The sequence below is a fragment of the Mustelus asterias genome, chromosome 16 (assembly GCF_964213995.1).
Source record: "Mustelus asterias chromosome 16, sMusAst1.hap1.1, whole genome shotgun sequence".
In the NCBI taxonomy this organism is placed as follows: Eukaryota; Metazoa; Chordata; class Chondrichthyes; order Carcharhiniformes; family Triakidae; genus Mustelus; species Mustelus asterias.
In genome coordinates this window covers 102,233,287-102,254,047 of record NC_135816.1, presented here as the reverse complement: position 1 = coordinate 102,254,047, position 20,761 = coordinate 102,233,287, and the positions used below count along the sequence as shown (strand labels likewise).

The following is a 20,761-nucleotide window of genomic DNA, read 5'->3' as shown; positions in this document are numbered from 1 at the left end:
TACAGCACAGAACAGGCCCTTCGGCCCACGATATTGTGCCAAGCTTTATCAGGAGGAATTTCTCATTCAGTATGTGGATGGCCCGACTAGAGAGGGGGCAAAACTTGACCTCCTCTTGGGAAATAAGGAAGGGCAGGTGACAGAAGTGTTAGTGAGGGATCATTTTGGGACCAGTGACCATAATTCTCTTAATTTTAAGATAGCTATGGAGAAGGATAGGTCTGGCCCAAAAGTTAAAATTCTAAATTGGAGCAAGGCCAACTTTGATGGTATCAGGCAGGAACTTCCAAAAGGCGGCACGGTAGCACAGTGGTTAGCACTGCTGCTTCACAGCTCCAGAGACCTGGGTTCAATTCCCGGCTTCGGTCACTGTCTGTGTGGAGTTTGCACATTCTCTTTGTGTCTGCGTGGGTTTCCTCCGGGTGCTCCGGTTTCCTTCCGCAGTCCAAGGATGTGCGGGTTAGGTTGATTGGCCATGCTAAAATTGCCTCTTAGTGTCCTGAGATGCGGAGGTTAGAGGGATTAGCGGGTAAATGTGTAGGGATATGGGGGCAGGGCCTGGGTGTGATTGTGGTCGGTGCAGACTCGATGGGCCAGATGGCCTCTTTCTGCACTGTAGGGTTTCTATGATTCTATGATTTCTATGAATTAATTGGGGGAGTCTGTGGGAAGGCAAAGGGACGTCTGGTGAGAGGGAGGCTTTCAAAAGTGTGTTGGCCAGGGCAAGTGAAGGGCAAGGCTAGCAGAAGTGGTAAATCCTGGATGACTCGGGATATTGAGGCCCTGGTCAAGAAGAAGATGACATGCATCGGCAGCTGGGATCAAGTGAATACCTTGAAGAGTATAGGGAGTGTAGGATTAGAATTAAGAGGGAAATCAGGAGGGCAAAAAGGGGACACGAGATTGTTTTAGCAGATAAGGCAAATGAGAATGCAAAGAGCTTCTACAAATATACTAAAGCCAAAAGAATAACTAGGGAGTAAGTAGGGCCTCTTAAGGATCAACAAGGTCATCTATGTGCGGATCCACAAGAGATGGGTGAGATCCTCAATGAATATTTCTCATCAGTATTTACTGTTGAGAAAAAAACATGATGTTAGGGAACTTGGGGAAATAAATAGTGATGTCTTGAGGAGTGTACATATTACAGCGAAGGAGGTGCAAGAAGTCTTAAAGCGCATCAAGTTAGATGAATCCTCGGGACCTGATGAAGTGCCTCAGGGATTGGTGCTAGGTCCACTGTTATTTGTCATTTATATTCATGATTTGGATGGGAATATAGGAGGCATGGTTAGTAAGTTTGCACATGACACCAAGATTGGTGGCATAGCGGACAGTGAAGAAGGTCATCGTGGATTGCAACGGGATCTTGATCAATTGGGCCAGTGGGCTGATGAATGGCAGATGGAGTTTAATTTAGAAAAATACGAGGTGATGCATTTTGGGAGATTGAACCAGGGCAGGACTTATTCAGTTAATGGTAGGACATTGGGGAGAGTTACAGAACAAAGCGATCGAGGGGTACAGGTTCATAGCTTCTTGAAAGTGGAGTTACAGGTGGATAGAGTGGTGAACAAGGCATTCAGCATGCTTGGTCAGAATATTGAATACAGGAGTTGGGACGTCTTGTTGAAGTTGTACAAGACATTGGTAAGGCCACACTTGGAATACTGTGTACGGTTCTGGTCACCCTATTATCGAAAGAATATTATTAAACTAGAAAGAGTGCAGAAGAGATTTACTAGGATGTTACCGGGACTTGATGGTTTGAGTTATAAGCAGAGGCTGGATAGACTGGGATCCTTTTTGCTGGAGCATAGGAGGCTGAGGGGTGATCTTATAGAGGTCTATAAAATAATGAGGGGCACAGATTAGCGAGATAGTCAATATCTTTTCCCGAAGGCAGGAGAGTCTAAATCTAGAAGACATAGGTTTAAGGTGAGAGGGGAGAGATAAAAAGGGTCCAGAGGGTGGTGAGTGTCTGGAATAAGCTGCCAGATGTAGTAGTAGAAACGGGTACAATTTTTTCCTTTAAAAAGTGTTTAGACAGTTACATGGGTAAGATGGGTGCAGAGGGATTATGGGCCAAATGAGGGCAATTGGGACTTGCTTAGGGGTTTAAGAAAAAGGCGGCATGGACAAGTTGGGCCGAAGGGCCTGTTTCCATGCTATAAAATTCTATGAGCCAATGAAACGTGACCTATCGGAGATGAAGAAGGGAACATTTGTGAAGATGCAAAGAATCTGGGAAGAGTTTTAAATGCATTTTTGGTCTCCATATTTATAAAGGAAAGAGATGATGCAGATATAGTAATACAAGAGGAGCAGTGTGAAATATTGGATCAAATAATCATAACAAGAGAGGAAGTGTGAGAGGAGTTGGAATCCTTGAGAGTGGAACAGTTGCCAGGGCCGGATGGATTATTCCCTAGGATGTTGAAGGAGGTCAGGGAGGAGATAACGATGCTCTGAGGATGAATTTCCAATCATCACTTGACATAGGTGAGATGCCGGAAGATTGGAACTGTGGTTCCAGAGTTTAAAAATGGAATGAAGGAATTGCCATCAATTATTTGTCAGTCAGTCTTAATTCGGTCATGGGCAAATTGTTAGAATCAATCCTGAGAGATCGGAGAAACTGTCACTCAGAAAAACATGGACTTATCATGGATAGTTAGTGTGGCTTTGTTAAGGGAAGGCCATGCTGTCCAAAATTGATTGAATTCTTTCAGGAAATGAAAAGAGGATCGATGAGGGTAGAGCGATGGATGTTGTCTATATGGATTTTGGTAAGGTGTTTGACAAAGGCCCACACGGCAGACTGGTCATAAAAGGAAAAGCCAATGGGATACAGGGTAATGTGGTGAATTGGATCCAAAGTTGGCTGAGGAACAGGAAACAAAGGATAATGGTTGATGGCTGCCATTGTGAATAGAACGGGTGGCACGGTAGCACAGTGGTTAGCACTGCTGCTTCACAACTCCAGGGACCTGGGTTCGATTCCCGGCTTGGGTCACCGTCTGTGTGGAGTTTGCACATTCTCCTCGTGTCTGCGTGGGTTTCCTCCGGGTGCTCCGGTTTCCTCCCACAGTCCAAAGATGTGCGGGTTAGGTTGATTGGCCATGCTAAAATTGCCTCTTAGTGTCCTGAGATGCGTAGGTTAGAGGGATTAGCGGGTAAATGTGTAGGGATATGGGGGTAGGGCCTGGGTTGGATTGTGGTCGATGCAGACTTGATGGGCCAAATGGCCTCTTTCTGCACTGTAGGGTTTCTATCATTCTCTGAAAGCTGTGTCAAGTGATGTTCCGCAGGGCTCTGTGTTGGGACCCCACTGTCTGTTTTATATAGTAGCAACATGGACATGAACGTCAAAGGCAAAATTGGGAAATTTTCAGATGGCACAAAAATTGGCTGTGAGGTGGATAGTGTAGAGGACAGCGATAATCTCGATGGATTGGTGGAGTGGGCAGGAAAGTGGCAGATGGAGTTCAACTCTGATAAATACGAGGTAATGCATTAAGGGAGGTCAGATAGGAAAAGGAAATACACAATAAATGGAAATATATTGAGAGGGGTAAATGAAGTGAGAGAGTTTGGCATGCTGGTGCGCAGGTCCCTGTCGGTAGCAGAACAGGTAGAAAAGGTTGTAAAGAAGGCATATGGAACGTTCTTTTTCATTGGCAGAGATATAGAATACAAAAGTAGGGATATAATGATGAAAGTAAATAAGATACTGCTGAGTCCACAACAGGTGTATTGTGTGCATCACATTACAGGAATGGTATAGTTGCTCTGGAGAGAGTGCAGAGGAGATTTAGAAGAATGTTGCCAGGGCTGGAGAATTGAGAGGTTGGGGTGTTTTTCTTTGGAGCAGAGAAGGCTGAGGGGTGACATGAATGAGAAGTACAAAATTGTGAGAGGTGGCGAGAGAATACACAGGAGAAATCTGCTTCCCTTGGCAGAGAGTTCAAAAATCAGGGGTCATAGATTCAGGATAAGTTGCAGAAGCATTCGAGGGGACATGAGGAAGATTTTATTAAGCAGAGGGTGGAGCATGTCTGGGATTCACTAAGTTGTTGATGGAGGCAGAGAACCTAAACTCATTTAAAAAGTCCCTCAAAAGGATCTGCACTTTAATCCTATGAGCCATGGACAGGAAGATGGGATTAGAAAAGGTATCGGGTTGTCCTTAGGTTGGCATGGACAAGATGGGCCGAATAACCCCTTTCTATGCTGTATCATTTCTATGGTTCAAATGAATGGCTAAAACCTGAGGAATCAAAGAGGATCTCCGTGAGGAATATCATTTAAAGAGGGAATCCCTCCGTCTGGAACCCTGTTTAAAGAGGGAGTCTCTCCATCGGGGACCCTTTTAAAGAGGGAATATCTCCATCACGCACCCTGAAAGAGGGAGTCTGTGCTTAACGGAATAATTTAAAGAGAGAGTCCCTCTTCGTCAGGGACGCTGTTTAAAGAGGGGTCTCTCCGTCAGGAACCAAGTCTAAAGAGGGAGTCTGTCCATCAAGGATCTGTTTAAAGGGGTGTCTCTGCTTAAGGGACACGGTTTAAAGAGGGAGTCTCTCTTCGTCAGGGAACCTCTCTCCCTCCCTCTATCCTTCTCTCATTTTCCCCCCTCTGCCTCTCTCCCCTCTTTCCCCTCCTTCCCTCTTCCCTCCATACACTTGCCCCCTCTTTCCCCCACCCTCCCCTTCCCCACTCCCTCCTTCCCGTCTGCGCCCCTCCTTACCTTCATCCCCAGTTTTACCTTCCCCACTTTGTCTTCCTGCTTCCCCTCACTCCCTCCATTCTTTCCCCCTCGCTCCCCTCATCCCCTACCTGCACCTGTGCTATTTCTCCCCTCTCTCCCTCACCTCCCCTCCTCCCCTAAGTTTGCGGACGACACGAAAATGGCTGGACTTGCAGATAGTGAGGAACATTGTCAGAGGCTACAGAAGGATATAGATAGGCTGGAAATTTGTGCAAAGAAATGGCAGATGGAGTTCAATCCAGATCAATGCGAAGTGATGCATTTTGGTAGAACTAACGTCGGGGGGAGCTATACGATAAATGGCAGAACCATAAAGGGTGTAGATACGCAGAGGGACCTGGGTGTGCAAGTCCACAGATCCTTGAAGGTGACATCACAGGTGGAGAAGGTAGTGAATAAGGCATATGGCATCCTTGCCTTTATAGGACGGGGCATAGAGTATAAAAGTTGGGGTCTGATGTTGCTGTTGTATAGAACGTTGGTTCGGCCGCATTTGGAATATTGCACCCAGTTCTGGTCACCACACTACCAGAAGGACGTGGAGGCTTTCAGATGTTGCCTGGTATGGAAGGGCTTAGTTATGAGGAGAGATTGGGTAAACTGGGGTTGTTCTCACTGGAAAGACGGAGGATGAGGGGTGACCTAATAGAGGTGTATAAAATTATGAAAGGTATAGATAGGGTGAACGGTGGGAAGCTTTTTCCCAGATCGGTGGTGACGTTCACGAGGGGTCATCGGTTCAAGTTGAGTGGGGGGAGGTATAACACGGATATCAGAAGGATGCATTTTACACAGAGGGTGGTGGGGGCCTGGAATGCGCTGCCGGGCAAGGTGGTGGAGGTGGACACACTGGGAACATTAAAGACTTATCTAGATAGCCACATGAACGGAGTGGGAATGGAGGGATACAAAAGAATGGTCTAGTTTGGAACAGGGAGCGGCGCGGGCTTGGAGGGCCGAAGGGCCTGTTCCTGTGCTGTATTGCTCTTTGTTCTTGTTCTCCTATCTCCTACTCCTCTGCCCTCACCCCTCTCTACCCCCCTCCCTCACCTCCACATCTCTTCTTCACCGCCAGCCCCTCTATTTCCCTTTCTTACTCCCCCCTTCCTCCCCCCTCCTCTCTTTTCCCACTCCACCCTCTCTTCCTCTTACCCCTCCCTCCCACTTCCCCACTCCCTCCTTTCCCCTCCCTTTCTCCCCCTTTCCCCTCCCTTTCTCCCCCCTTTCCCCCTCCCTCCAGTTCCCAGCCTCTTTTCCTCCTCCCTCCCCTCACTCCCACACACTCAGCAACTTCTTCCCCCTTTTGTCCTCCCTTGTTCCCCATCTCCTCCCTCACTCTTTCCTCCCCTCCCTCTTCTCCCCACTTTCCTGCCTAACTTGCCTCTTCCTCCTCAAACACCTCTTTCCCCTTCCCCTTCCTTTTCCCCTTCCTCCTTCCACTTACCCTTCCCTCTATCACCCCCCCTCAATATTTCCACCTCCCCCTCCCCCATTTCTCCCTGCCCTCTCCCTCTCCTACCCTCCTACCCTCTCCCTGTCCTCTCCCTCATCCTGCTCCCTCCTTTCTTTGCCCCATCCCATCCCCACTTGCTCCATCTCTTTTCTCCGCCTCTCTTTCCGTCCACTCTTTACCCTACTCCACTTCCTCCCACCCTCCACTTTTCCTCACTGCCTCGCTCCACTCTTCTCCCCCTCCTTCCCTCCAATCCCACTTCCACCCTCCCCACTTTGCCCTCTCCATCTTCCGCTCACTCACTCCATTCTATGCCCACCCTCCCCTCTTCTCCCACCTCCTCCCTCCCCTATTTCCACCCATCTTCTCCCCTATATTCCCCCCTCCTCATCCTGTTTCCCCTCAACTTTTATCCCCTTGCTCACTCGCTCACTTTCCTCCCACCCCTACTTCCCTCCCCTTTCCCCCTCTCTCCACTCCTCTCTTTCCTGCCTCCCACCCCTCTTCCCCAATACCTACTCCCTCCCTGCCCTCTTTCCTCCTCACTCCGCACTAATCCCTCCCTCCTCCTTTTCCCCTCCCCCTTTCCCTCCTCTTCTACCACTTTCCGCTTGCCTCCCCACTCCACCCAACCTTCTTTGCCCCCTCCCCCTTTCCCACTCCCTCTCTCCCTCTTTGGCCCCCTCCTTTCCCCTTTTTCCCCTTTCCACTTTTCCTTTCACCTCTCCCCTTTGCGCCTCCCCCCCTCTTCCCCTCCCCTCACTTCGCCCTTCTCTCCTCCCCTCCACCTCTCTCCCATTTACCCGTCTCACTTTACCCGCTCCACTCTCCGACTTTCAGTAATATCAGTGAATTTATACAGACAAATATACTGTTTTTATATACTGTATCTACTTGTGTATTCCGAACTGTTCATAGAGAAGGAAACAAGAAAGTGCAGAATGTAGTGTTACAGTCATTGGTAGGTTGTAGAGAAAGATCAACTTAAAGCAAGGTAAGTCCATTCAAAAGTCTGACAGCTGCAGAGAAGAAGCTGTTCTTGAGTCAGTTGGTGCGTGACCTCAGACTTATGCTTAGAACCCAAGGGAATAGGGGAGATCCTAAATGAATACTTTGCATCGGTATTCACGAAGGAGAGGGGCGTGTTAACCGGGAGTGTCTCGGAGGGAGGTGTTGACCCGTTAGAGAAAATCTCCATTACAAGAGAGGAAGTGTTAGGTTTTTTAGGGAACATTAAAACTGACAAAGCCCCAGGGCCTGATGGCATCTATCCTCGACTGCTCAGGGAGACGAGAGGTGAAATTGCTGGGCCTCTGACGGAAATCTTTGTCGCTTCTTTGGACACGGGTGAGGTCCCTGAGGATTGGAGGATAGCGAATGTGGTCCCGTTGTTTAAGAAGGGTAGCAGGGATAACCCAGGAAATTATAGGCCGGTGAGCTTGACGTCCGTGGTAGGGAAGTTGTTGGAGAGGATTCTTAGAGACAGGATGTATGTGCATTTAGAACGGAACAATCTCATTAGTGACAGACAGCATGGTTTTGTAAGAGGGAGGTCGTGCCTTACAAATTTGGTGGAGTTTTTTGAGGAAGTGACAAAAACGGTTGATGAAGGAAGGGCCGTGGATGTCGTCTATATGGATTTCAGTAAGGCATTTGACAAAGTCCCGCATGGCAGGTTGGTTAAGAAGGTTAAGGCTCATGGGATACAAGGAGAAGTGGCTCGATGGGTGGAGAACTGGCTTGGCCATAGGAGACAGAGGGTAGTGGTTGAAGGGTCTTTTTCCGGCTGGAGGTCTGTGACCAGTGGTGTTCCGCAGGGCTCTGTACTAGGACCTCTGCTATTTGTGATATATATAAATGATTTGGAAGAAGGTGTAACTGGTGTAATCAGCAAGTTTGCGGATGACACGAAGATGGCTGGAATTGCGGATAGCGAAGAGCATTGTCGGGCAATACAGCAGGATATAGATAGGCTGGAAAATTGGGCAGAGAGGTGGCAGATGGAATTTAATCCAGATAAATGCGAAGTGATGCATTTTGGAAGAAATAATGTAGGGAGGAGTTATACAATAAATGGCAGAGTCATCAGGAGTATAGAAACACAGAGGGACCTAGGTGTGCAAGTCCACAAATCCTTGAAGGTGGCAACACAGGTGGAGAAGGTGGTGAAGAAGGCATATGGTATGCTTGCCTTTATAGGACGGGGTATAGAGTATAAAATCTGGAGTCTGATGATGCAGCTGTATAGAACGCTGGTTAGGCCACATTTGGAGTACTGCGTCCAGTTCTGGTCGCCGCACTACCAGAAGGACGTGGAGGCATTGGAGAGAGTGCAGAGAAGGTTTACCAGGATGTTGCCTGGTATGGAGGGTCTTAGCTATGAGGAGAGATTGGGTAGACTGGGGTTGTTCTCCTTGGAAAGACGGAGAATGAGGGGAGATCTAATAGAGGTATACAAGATTATGAAGGGTATAGATAGGGTGAACAGTGGGAAGCTTTTTCCCAGGTCGGAGGTGACGATCACGAGGGGTCACGGGCTCAAGCTGAGAGGGGCGAAGTATAACTGAGACATCAGAGGGATGTTTTTTACACAGAGGGTGGTGGGGGCCTGGAATGCGCTGCCAAGTAGGGTGGTGGAGGCAGGCACGCTGACATCGTTTAAGACTTACCTGGATAGTCACATGAGCAGCCTGGGAATGGAGGGATACAAACGATTGGTCTAGTCGGACCAAGGAGCGGCACAGGCTTGGAGGGCCGAAGGGCCTGTTTCCTGTGCTGTACTGTTCTTTGTTCTTTGTTTTGTTCTTTTGTATCTTTTTTCCCACCAGAAGAAGGTGGAAGAGAGAAGTTCCGCAGAGCGTGGGGTCCTTAATTATGCTGGTTGCTTTGCCGAGGCAGTGGGAAGTGGAGACAGAGTCGATGGATGGGAGGCTGGTTTGTGAGAAGTGTTGGTCTACATTCACAACCTTTTGTAGTTGCTTGCGGTCTTGGGTAGAGCAGGAGCCATACCAAGCTGGGATACAACCTGAAAGAATGCTTTCTACAGTGCATCTGTAGAAGTCGGTGACAGTCATAGCTGACATGCTAATTTCCCTTCGTCTTCCGAGAAAGTAGAGGCACTGGTGGGCTTTCTTAACTATAGTGTCTGCATGGGGGGGAGACCAGGACAGGTTGTTGGTGAGTTGGATGCCAAAAAGCTTGAAGCCTTCGACTATTTGTACTTCATCCCCGTTGATGTAGACAGGAGCATGCCCTCCTCTACACTTCCTGAAGTCGATGACTCTTTCTCCTTTATTTCGTTGACATTGAGGGAGAGATTATTGTCACTGCACCAGTTCACCAGATTCTCTATCTCATTCCTGTACTCTGTCTCGTCATTGTTTGAGATCCGACCCACGACGGTGATGTCATCAGCAAACTCGAAAATCGAGTTTGAGGGGAATTTGGCCGCACAGTCATATCTCAATAAGGAGTATAGTAGGGGGCTGGGAACACAGCCTTGTGGGGGACCGGTGTTGAGCATGATCATGGAGGAGATGTTGTTGCATATCCTTACAGATTGTAGTGTGTGGCTTCGGAAGTTCAGAATCCAGTCGCAGAGGGAGAAGCCGAGGCCCAGGCCATCGTGTTTGGAGATGCTTTTCGGAGGAATAATGGTGTTGAAGGCTCCCTTCCCCCTTTCAGTCAATAAAAAGTCTGACATAGGTGTCTTTGTGATCGAGGTGTTCCAGGGCTGAGTGTAAGGCCATGGAGATGGCGTCTGCTGTGGACCTGTTGCGGCGGTAGATGTGTGTGTGGAGAGAGTGATTGATATATGTTCATTAATTGTAATCGAATCTGAAACTATATCTGCTGGTGTATTCCTGAATTCTGTAATCGGGCTGGCCAGTGCCTGGCATTTCAAAGGTCCAGCCATAGATTGAGGAAACAGCTGTTGTGAAAACTCCGTAACGTGGTCTCGCTAATTGAAAAGAATAAAGTCGTCATAAATTCAAAGGTTGGACAGCAGAGCGCAGCACAACAGAGTACGACACTGTCTGAGGGTCACTACAGTCAGAATGCTGCCCTGTTAGAGGGCCAGTCCTGACGGAGTGCTGCACTATCAGAGAGTCAGGACTGAGGGAGTGCTGCACTGTCAGAGGGTCAGTACTGAGGGAGTGCTGAACTGTCAGAGAGTCAGTACTGAGGGAGTGCTGCACTGTCAGAGGGTCAGTACTGAGGGAGTGCTGAACTGTCAGAGGGTCAGTACTGGGGGAGTGACGCACTGTCAGAGGGTCAGTGCTGAGGGAGTGCTGCACTGTCAGAGGGTCAGTACTGAGGGAGTGCTGCACTGTCAGAGGGTCAGTACTGAGGGAGCGCTGCACTGTCAGACGGTCAGTACTGAGGGAGTGCCGCACTGTCAGAGGGTCAGTACTGAGGGAGCGCTGCACTGTCAGACGGTCAGTACTGAGGGAGTGCTGCACTGTCAGAGGGTCAGTACTGAGGGAGTGCTGCACTGTCAGAGGGTCAGTGCTGAGGGAGTGCTGAACTGTCAGAGGGTCAGTGCTGAGGGAGTGCCGCACTGTCAGAGGGTCAGTACTGAGGGAGTGCTGCACTGTCAGAGGGTCAGTGCTGAGGGAGTGCTGAACTGTCAGAGAGTCAGTGCTGAGGGAGTGCTGCACTGTCAGAGGGTCAGTACTGAGGGAGGGCTGAACTGTCAGAGGGTCAGTACTGAGGGAGAGCCGCACTGTCAGAGGATTGGTACAGAGGGAGCGCTGCACTGTCAGACGGTCAGTACTGAGGGAGTGCCGCACTGTCAGAGGGTCAGTACTGAGGGAGTGCCGCACTGTCAGAGGGTCAGTGCTGAGGGAGTGCTGCACTGTCAGAGGGTTAGTACTGAGGGAGCGCTGCACTGTCAGAGGGTCAGTACTGAGGGAGTGCTGCACTGTCAGAGGGTCAGTACTGAGGGAGTGCCGCACTGTCAGAGGGTCAGTACTGAGGGAGTGCCGCACTGTCAGAGGGTCAGTACTGAGGGGGTGCCGCACTGTCAGAGGGTCAGTACTGAGGGAATGCTGCACTGTCAGAGGGTCAGTACTGAGGGAGTGCTGCACTGTCAGCAGGTCAGTAAACAGGGACTGCTGCCCTGTTGGATGGTCAGTACTCATGGATTGCTGCACTGTTAGATGGTCAGTCCTCAAGGATTGCTGCAATGTCAGAGGGTCAGTACTGAGGGAGTGCTGCAATGTCAGAGGGTCAGTCCTGAGGGAGTGCTGCACTGTCAGTGGGTCAGTACTGAGGGAGTGCTGCACTGTCAGAGGGTCAGTACTGAGGGAGTGCGGCACTGTTAGAGGGTCAATACTCAGGGATTGCTGCACTGTCAGAGGGTCAGTGCTGAGGGAGTGCTGCACTGTCAGAGGGTCAGTACTGAGGGAGTGCCGCACTGTCAGAGGGTCAGTACTGAGGGGGTGCCGCACTGTCAGAGGGTCAGTACTGAGGGAGTGCTGCACTGTCAGAGGATCAGTACTGAGGGAGTGCTGCACTGTCAGAGGATCAGTACTGAGGGAGTGCTGCACTCATGGGGGACCCCCATGACTTGTCTGGGCTTACAAAATCTCACTAACTGTCCTGGCTGGAGACAATACACATCTCTTTAACCTGTGCTTAACCCTCTCTCCGCTCACATTGTCTGTACCTTTCAGACTTGATTACATGTAAAGACTCGCATTCCAACCATTATTTTGTAAATTGATTTTGTGTCTTTATATGGCCTGTTTGTGACCAGAACTCCCACTCACCTGATGAAGGGGCAGCGCTCCGAAAGCTTGTGGCTTGTGCGACCAAATAAACCTGTGGGACTTTAACCTGCTGTTGTGAGACTTCTTACTGTGCTTACCCCAGTCCAACACCGGCATCTCCACATCAGAGCGTCAGTACACAGGGACTGCTGCACTGTTGGATGGTTAGTGCTGAGGGAGCGCTGCACTGTCAGAGGTTCAGTACTGAGTGAGCCCTGCACTGTCAGAGGGTTAGTACTGAGGGAGTGCCGCATTGTCTGAGGGTTAGTACTGAGGGAGTGCCACACCGTCTGAGGGTTAGGAGTGAGAGAGTGCCGCACTGTCTGAGGGTTAGTACTGAGGGAGTGCCGCACTGTCTGAGGGTTAGTCCTGAGGGAGTGCTGCACTGTCAGCTGGTCAGTACACAGGGACTGCTGCCCTGTTGGATGGTCAGTACTCATGGATTGCTGCACTGTTAGATGGTCAGACCTCAGGGATTGCTGCAATGTCAGAGGGTCAGTACTGAGGGAGTGCTGCAATGTCAGAGGGTCAGTACTGAGGGAGTGCTGCAATGTCAGAGGGTCAGTACTGAGGGAGTGCTGCACTGTCAGTGGGTCAGTACTGAGGGAGTGCTGCACTGTCAGAGGGTCAGTACTGAGGGAGTGCGGCACTGTTAGAGGGTCAATACTCAGGGATTGCTGCACTGTCAGAGGGTCAGTGCTGAGGGAGTGCTGCACTGTCAGAGGGTCAGTACTGAGGGAGTGCTGCACTGTCAGAGGTTCGGTACTGAGGGAGTGCTGCACTGTCAGAGGGTCAGTGCTGAGGGATTGCTGCACTGTCAGAGGGTCAGTGCTAAGGGAGTGCCGCACTGTGAGAGGGTCAGTACTGAGGGAGTGCTGCACTGTCAGAGGGTCAGTACTGAGGGAGTGCTGCACTGTTGGAGTGTCAGGACTTCGATTTTTAATGTTTATTTATTGGTCACAAGTAAGACTTACATCAAAACTGCAATGAAATTCCCCGAATCGCCACAGTCTGGCGGCTCTTCGGGTCATTGCACCAAAGCAGCCCGTCATTCAGACTATGGGTGGAAACAGGAGCACTCAGTGGAAACCCATATAGACCCAGGGAGAACGTGCCAACTCCACCCAGACAGCAACCCAAGGCTGGAATCGAACTCGGGTCACTGGAGCTGTGAGGCAGCGGCGCTAAAAACTGTGCGACCGGATTGCTGCACTGTCAGAGGGTCAGTACTTAGGGAGTGCCGCACTGTCAGCGGGTCAGTACTGAGTGAGTGCCGCACTGTCAGAGGGTCAGTGCTGAGGGAGTGCTGCACTGGCAGAGGGTCAGTGCTGAGGGAGCGCCGCACTGTCAGAGGGTCAGTGCTGAGGGAGTGTCGCACTGTCAGAGGGTCAGTGCTGAGGGAGTGTCGCACTGTCAGAGGGTCAGTGCTGAGGGAGTGCTGCACTGACAGAGGGTCAGTACTGAGGGAGTGTCGCACTGTCAGAGGGTCAGTACTGAGGGAGTGCCGCACTGTCAGAGGGTCAGTACTGAGGGAGTGCCGCATTGTCAGAGTGTCAGTGCTGAGGGAGTGCCGCACTGTCCGAGACTCCGTACTGAGGGAGTGTCGCACTGTCAGAGGGTCAGTTCTGAGGGAGTGCTGCACTGTCAGAGGGTCAGTACTGAGGGAGTGCCGCACTGTCAGAGGGTCAGTGCTGAGGGAGTGCTGCACTGGCAGAGGGTCAGTGCTGAGGGAGCGCTGCACTGTCAGAGGGTCAGTGCTGAGGGAGTGTCGCACTGTCAGAGGGTCAGTACTGAGGGAGTGCTGCAATGTCAGAGGTTCAGTACTGAGAGAGTGCTGCACTGTCAGAGGGTCAGTACTGAGGGAGTGCCGCACTGTCAGAGGGTCAGTGCTGAGGGAGTGCCGCACTGTCAGAGGGTCAGTACTGAGGGAGTGCTGCACCATCAGGGGTTCAGTGCTGAGGGAGTGCCGCACTGTCAGAGGGTCAGTACTGAGGGAGTGCCGCACTCATGGGGGACCCCCATGACTTGTCTGGGCTTACAAAATCTCACTAACTGTCCTGGCTGGAGACAATACACATCTCTTTAACCTGTGCTTAACCCTCTCTCCGCTCACATTGTCTGTACCTTTCAGACTTGATTACATGTAAAGACTCGCATTCCAACCATTATTTTGTAAATTGATTTTGTGTCTTTATATGGCCTGTTTGTGACCAGAACTCCCACTCACCTGATGAAGGGGCAGCGCTCCGAAAGCTTGTGGCTTGTGCGACCAAATAAACCTGTGGGACTTTAACCTGCTGTTGTGAGACTTCTTACTGTGCTTACCCCAGTCCAACACCGGCATCTCCACATCAGAGCGTCAGTACACAGGGACTGCTGCACTGTTGGATGGTTAGTGCTGAGGGAGCGCTGCACTGTCAGAGGTTCAGTACTGAGTGAGCCCTGCACTGTCAGAGGGTTAGTACTGAGGGAGTGCCGCATTGTCTGAGGGTTAGTACTGAGGGAGTGCCACACCGTCTGAGGGTTAGGAGTGAGAGAGTGCCGCACTGTCTGAGGGTTAGTACTGAGGGAGTGCCGCACTGTCTGAGGGTTAGTCCTGAGGGAGTGCTGCACTGTCAGCTGGTCAGTACACAGGGACTGCTGCCCTGTTGGATGGTCAGTACTCATGGATTGCTGCACTGTTAGATGGTCAGACCTCAGGGATTGCTGCAATGTCAGAGGGTCAGTACTGAGGGAGTGCTGCAATGTCAGAGGGTCAGTACTGAGGGAGTGCTGCAATGTCAGAGGGTCAGTACTGAGGGAGTGCTGCACTGTCAGTGGGTCAGTACTGAGGGAGTGCTGCACTGTCAGAGGGTCAGTACTGAGGGAGTGCGGCACTGTTAGAGGGTCAATACTCAGGGATTGCTGCACTGTCAGAGGGTCAGTGCTGAGGGAGTGCTGCACTGTCAGAGGGTCAGTACTGAGGGAGTGCTGCACTGTCAGAGGTTCGGTACTGAGGGAGTGCTGCACTGTCAGAGGGTCAGTGCTGAGGGATTGCTGCACTGTCAGAGGGTCAGTGCTAAGGGAGTGCCGCACTGTGAGAGGGTCAGTACTGAGGGAGTGCTGCACTGTCAGAGGGTCAGTACTGAGGGAGTGCTGCACTGTTGGAGTGTCAGGACTTCGATTTTTAATGTTTATTTATTGGTCACAAGTAAGACTTACATCAAAACTGCAATGAAATTCCCCGAATCGCCACAGTCTGGCGGCTCTTCGGGTCATTGCACCAAAGCAGCCCGTCATTCAGACTATGGGTGGAAACAGGAGCACTCAGTGGAAACCCATATAGACCCAGGGAGAACGTGCCAACTCCACCCAGACAGCAACCCAAGGCTGGAATCGAACTCGGGTCACTGGAGCTGTGAGGCAGCGGCGCTAAAAACTGTGCGACCGGATTGCTGCACTGTCAGAGGGTCAGTACTTAGGGAGTGCCGCACTGTCAGCGGGTCAGTACTGAGGGAGTGCCGCACTGTCAGAGGGTCAGTGCTGAGGGAGTACTGCACTGGCAGAGGGTCAGTGCTGAGGGAGCGCCGCACTGTCAGAGGGTCAGTGCTGAGGGAGTGTCGCACTGTCAGAGGGTCAGTGCTGAGGGAGTGTCGCACTGTCAGAGGGTCAGTACTGAGGGAGTGCCGCACTGTCAGAGGGTCAGTACTGAGGGAGTGCCGCATTGTCAGAGTGTCAGTGCTGAGGGAGTGCCGCACTGTCCGAGACTCCGTACTGAGGGAGTGTCGCACTGTCAGAGGGTCAGTTCTGAGGGAGTGCTGCACTGTCAGAGGGTCAGTACTGAGGGAGTGCCGCACTGTCAGAGGGTCAGTGCTGAGGGAGTGCTGCACTGGCAGAGGGTCAGTGCTGAGGGAGCGCTGCACTGTCAGAGGGTCAGTGCTGAGGGAGTGTCGCACTGTCAGAGGGTCAGTACTGAGGGAGTGCTGCAATGTCAGAGGTTCAGTACTGAGAGAGTGCTGCACTGTCAGAGGGTCAGTGCTGAGGGAGTGCCGCACTGTCAGAGGGTCAGTGCTGAGGGAGTGCCGCACTGTCAGAGGGTCAGTGCTGAGGGAGTGCCGCACCGTCAGAGGGTCAGTACTGAGGGAGTGCCGCACTGTCAGAGGGTCAGTGCTGAGGGAGTGCCGCACTGTCAGAGAGTCAGTACTGAGGGAGTGCTACACTGTCAGAGGGTCAGTGCTGAGGGAGTGCTGCACTGAGTGTCAGTACTGAGCGAGTGCCTCATTGTCAGGCTCAGTACTGTCAGAGGGTCAGTGCTGAGGGAGTCCTGCACTGTCAGAGGGTCAGTACTGAGGGAGACCTGCACTGTCAGAGGGTCAGTGCTGAGGGAGTGCTGCACTGTCAGAGGGTCAGTGCTGAGGGAGTACCGCACTGTCAGAGGGTCAGTGCTGAGGGTGTGCCGCACTGTCAGAGGGTCAGTGCTGAGAGAGTGCTGCACTGTCAGAGGGTCAGGACTGAGGGAGTGCTGCATTGTCAGAGAGTCAGTATGGAGGGAGTGCCGCACTTTCAGAGGGTCAGTACTGAGGGAGTGCCGCACTGTCAGACAGTGAGTACTGAGGGAGTGCCGCACTGTCAGAGGGTCAGTACTGAGGGAATGCTGCACTGTCAGAGGGTCAGTGTTGAGGGAGTGCTGCACTGTCAGAGGGTCAGTGCTGAGGGAGTGCCGCACTGTCAGAGGGTCAGTGCTGAGGGAATGCTGCACTGTCAGAGGGTCAGTGTTGAGGGAGTGCTGCACTGTCAGAGGGTCAGTGCTGAGGGAGTGCTGCACTGTCAGTGGGTCAGTGCTGGGGGAGTGTCGCACTGTCAGAGGGTCAGTGCTGATGGAGTGCCTCGTTGTCACGGTCAGTACTGAGGGAGTGCCGAACTATGAGAGAGTCAGTACTGAGGGAGTGCCGCACTGTCAGAGGGTCAATACTGAGGAAGTGCTGCACTGTCAGAGAGTCAGTGTTGAGGGAGTGCTGCACTGTCAGAGGGTCAGTGCTGAGGGGGTGCCGCACTGTCAGAGGGTCAGTGCTGAGGGAGTGCTGCACTGTAAGAGGGTCAGTACTGAGGGAATGCTGAACTGTCAGAGGATCAGTACTGAGGGAGTGCCACACTGTCAGAGGATCAGTACTGAGGGAGTGCCGCACTGTCAGAGGATCAGTACTGAGGGAGTGCCGCACTGTCAGAGGATCAGTACTGAGGGAGTGCCGCACTGTCAGAGGGTCAGTACTGAGGGAGTGCTGCACTGTCAGAGGATCAGTACTGAGGAAGTGCTGAACTGTCAGAGGATCAGTACTGAGGGAGTGCTGCACTGTCAGAGGATCAGTACTGAGGGAGTGCTGCACTCATGGGGGACCTCCATGACTTGTCTGGGCTTACAAAATCTCACTAACTGTCCTGGCTGGAGACAATACACATCCCTTTAACCTGTGCTTAACCCTCTCTCCGCTCACATTGTCTGTACCTTTAAGACTTGATTACATGTAAGGACTCGCATTCCAACCATTATTTTGTAAATTGATTTTGTGTCTTTATTAGGCTGTTTGTGACCAGAACTCCCACTCACCTGATGAAGGGAGTGCAGCAGCGTCAAAGGGTTACTACTGAGGGGGTGCTGCACTGTCTGAGGGATACTACTGAGGGAGCGCTGCACTCTCAAAGAGTGAACACTGAGGGAGTGCCGCACTGTCAGAGGGTCAGTACTGAGGGAGTGCCGCACTGTCAGATGGTCAGTACTGAGGGAGTGCCGCACTGTCAGAGGGTCAGTACTGAGGGAGTGCAGCACTGTCAGAGGGTCAGTACTGAGGGAGTGCAGCACTGTCAGAGGATCAGTGCTGAGGGAGCGCCGCACTGTCAGAGGGTCAGTACTGAGGGAGCGACGCACTGTCAGAGGGTCAGTACTGAGGGAGCGCCGCACTGTCAGAGGGTCAGTACTGAGGGAGTGCCGCAATGTCAGAGGGTCAGTACTGAGAGAGTGCCGCACTGTCAGAGGGTCAGTACTGAGGGAGTGCAGCACTGTCAGAGGGTCAGTCCTGAGGGAGTGCTGCACTGTCAGAGGGTCAGTGCTGAGGGAGTGCCGTACTGTCGGAGGATCGGTACTGAGGGAGTGCTGAACTGTCAGAGGGTCAGTGCTGAGGGAGTGCGGCACTGTCAGAGGGTCAGTGCTGAGGGAGTCCTGCACTGTCAGAGGGTCAGTACTGAGGGAGTGCCGCACTGTCCGAGGGTCAGTGCTGAGGGAGTGCTGCACTGTCAGAGGGTCAGTGCTGAGAGAGTGCTGCACTGTCACAGGGTCAGTGCTGAGGGAGTCCTGCACTGTCAGAGGGTCAGTACTGAGGGAGTCCTGCACTGTCAGAGGGTCAGTACTGAGGGAGTGCCGCACTGTCCGAGGGTCAGTGCTGAGGGAGTGCTGCACTGTCAGAGGGTCAGTGCTGAGGGAGTGCCGCACTTTCAGAGGGTCAGTGCTGAGGGAGTGCCGCACTGTCCGAGGGTCAGTGCTGAGGGAGTGCTGCACTGTCAGAGGGTCAGTGCTGAGGGAGCGCCGAACTGTCAGAGAGTGAGTACTGAGGGAGTGCCGCACTGTCAGAGGGTCAGTGCTGAGGGAGTGCCGCACTGTCAGAGGGTCAGTGCTGAGGGAGCGCCGAACTGTCAGAGAGTGAGTACTGAGGGAGTGCCGCACTGTCAGAGGGTCAGTGCTGAGGGAGTGCCGCACTGTCAGAGGGTCAGTACTGAGGGAGCGCCGAACTGTCAGAGAGTGAGTACTGAGGGAGTGCCGCACTGTCAGAGGGTCAGTGCTGAGGGAGTGCCGCACTGTCAGAGGGTCAGTGCTGAGGGAGTGCCGCACTGTCAGAGGGTCAGTGCTGAGGGAGTGCCGCAGTGTCAGAGGGTCAGTGCTGAGGGAGTGCCGCACTGTCAGAGGGTCTGTGCTGAGGGAGTGCCGCACTGTCGGAGGATCGGTACTGAGGGAGTGCTGAACTGTCAGAGGGTCAGTACTGAGGGAGTGCTGCACTCATGGGGGACCCCCATGACTTGTCTGGGCTTACAAAATCTCACTAACTGTCCTGGCTGGAGACAATACACATCTCTTTAACCTGTGCTTAACCCTCTCTCCACTCACATTGTCTGTACCTTTAAGACTTGATTACATGTCAAGACTCGCATTCCAACCATTATTTTGTAAATTGATTTTGTGTCTTTATATGGCCTGTTTGTGACCAGAACTCCCACTCACCTGATGAAGGGGCAGTGGTCCGAAAGCTTGTGCCTTGTGCGACCAAATAAACCTGTTGGACTTTAACCTGCTGTTGTGAGACTTCTTACTGTGTTTACCCCAGTCCAACGCCGGCATCTCCACATCAGAGGGTCAGTACACAGGGCCTGCTGCACTGTTGGATGGTTAGTGCTGACTGAGCCCCCCACTGTCTGAGGGTTAGTACTGAGGGAGTCCTGCACTATTTTGGGTCAGTATTGAGGGAGTGCTGCACTGTCAGAGGGTTAGTACTGAGGGAGTGCTGCACTGTCAGAGTGTCAGTGCTGAGAGAGTGCCGCAATTTCAGAGGGTCAGTACTGAGGGAGTGCCGCACTGTCAGAGGGTCAGTGCAGAGGGAGTGCCGCACTGTCCGAAGGTCACTATTGAGGGAGTGCTGCACTGTCAGAGGGTTAGTACTGAGGGAGTGCCGCACTGTCTGAGGGTTACGACTGAGGGAGCGCTGCACTGTCAGAGAGTCAGTACTGAGGGAGTGCCGAACAGTCAGAGGATCAATACTGAGGGAGTGCCGCACTGTCAGAGGGTCAGTGCTGAGAGAGTGCTGCACTGTCCGAGCGTCAGTACTGAGGGAATGCCGCACTGTTGGAGGGTTGGTACTGAGGGAGTGCTGTACTGTCTGACGGTTACTCCTGAGGGAGCGCTGCACTGTCAGAGAGTCAGTACTGAGGGAGTGCTGCACTGAGTGTCAGTACTGGGCGAGTTCCTCATTGTCACGGTCAGTACTGAGGGAGTTCCGCACTGTCAGAGGGTGAGTACTGAGGGAGTGCCGCAGTGTCAGAGGGTCAGTACTGAGGGAGTGCTGCACTGTCAGAGGGTCAGTCCTGAGGGAGTGCTGCACTGTCAGAGGGTCAGTACTGAGGAAGTGCTGAACTGTCAGAGGATCAGTACTGAGGGAGTGCTGCACTGTCAGAGGATCAGTACTGAGGGAGTGCTGCACTCATGGGGGACCTCCATGACTTGTCTGGGCTTACAAAATCTCACTAACTGTCCTGGCTGGAGACAATACACATCCCTTTAACCTATGCTTAACCCTCTCTCCGCTCACATTGTCTGTACCTTTAAGACTTGATTACATGTAAGGACTCGCATTCCAACCATTATTTTGTAAATTGATTTTGTGTCTTTATTCGGCTGTTTGTGACCAGAACTCCCACTCACCTGATGAAGGGAGTGCAGCAGTGTCAAAGGGTTACTACTGAGGGGGTGCTGCACTGTCTGAGGGATACTACTGAGGGAGCGCTGCACTCTCAAAGAGTGAACACTGAGGGAGTGCCGCACTGTCAGAGGGTCAGTACTGAGGGAGTGCCGCACTGTCAGATGGTCAGTACTGAGGGAGTGCCGCACTGTCAGAGGGTCAGTACTGAGGGAGTGCAGCACTGTCAGAGGGTCAGTACTGAGGGAGTGCAGCACTGTCAGAGGGTCAGTACTGAGGGAGCGACGCACTGTCAGAGGGTCAGTACTGAGGGAGCGACGCACTGTCAGAG

The 20,761-nt window shown here is 52.2% G+C and overlaps 1 protein-coding gene and 1 pseudogene across 1 annotated transcript in view; both read left to right on the top strand.

Moving 5' to 3' along the window:
- LOC144505328 (cystatin-B-like) overlaps positions 1-20,761 on the top strand; it is a 339,685-nt gene that overhangs the window by 186,846 nt on the left and 132,078 nt on the right. The window lies entirely within an intron of this gene.
- LOC144505423 (E3 ubiquitin-protein ligase DTX4-like) overlaps positions 3,356-20,761 on the top strand; it is a 120,184-nt pseudogene continuing 102,778 nt past the window's right edge.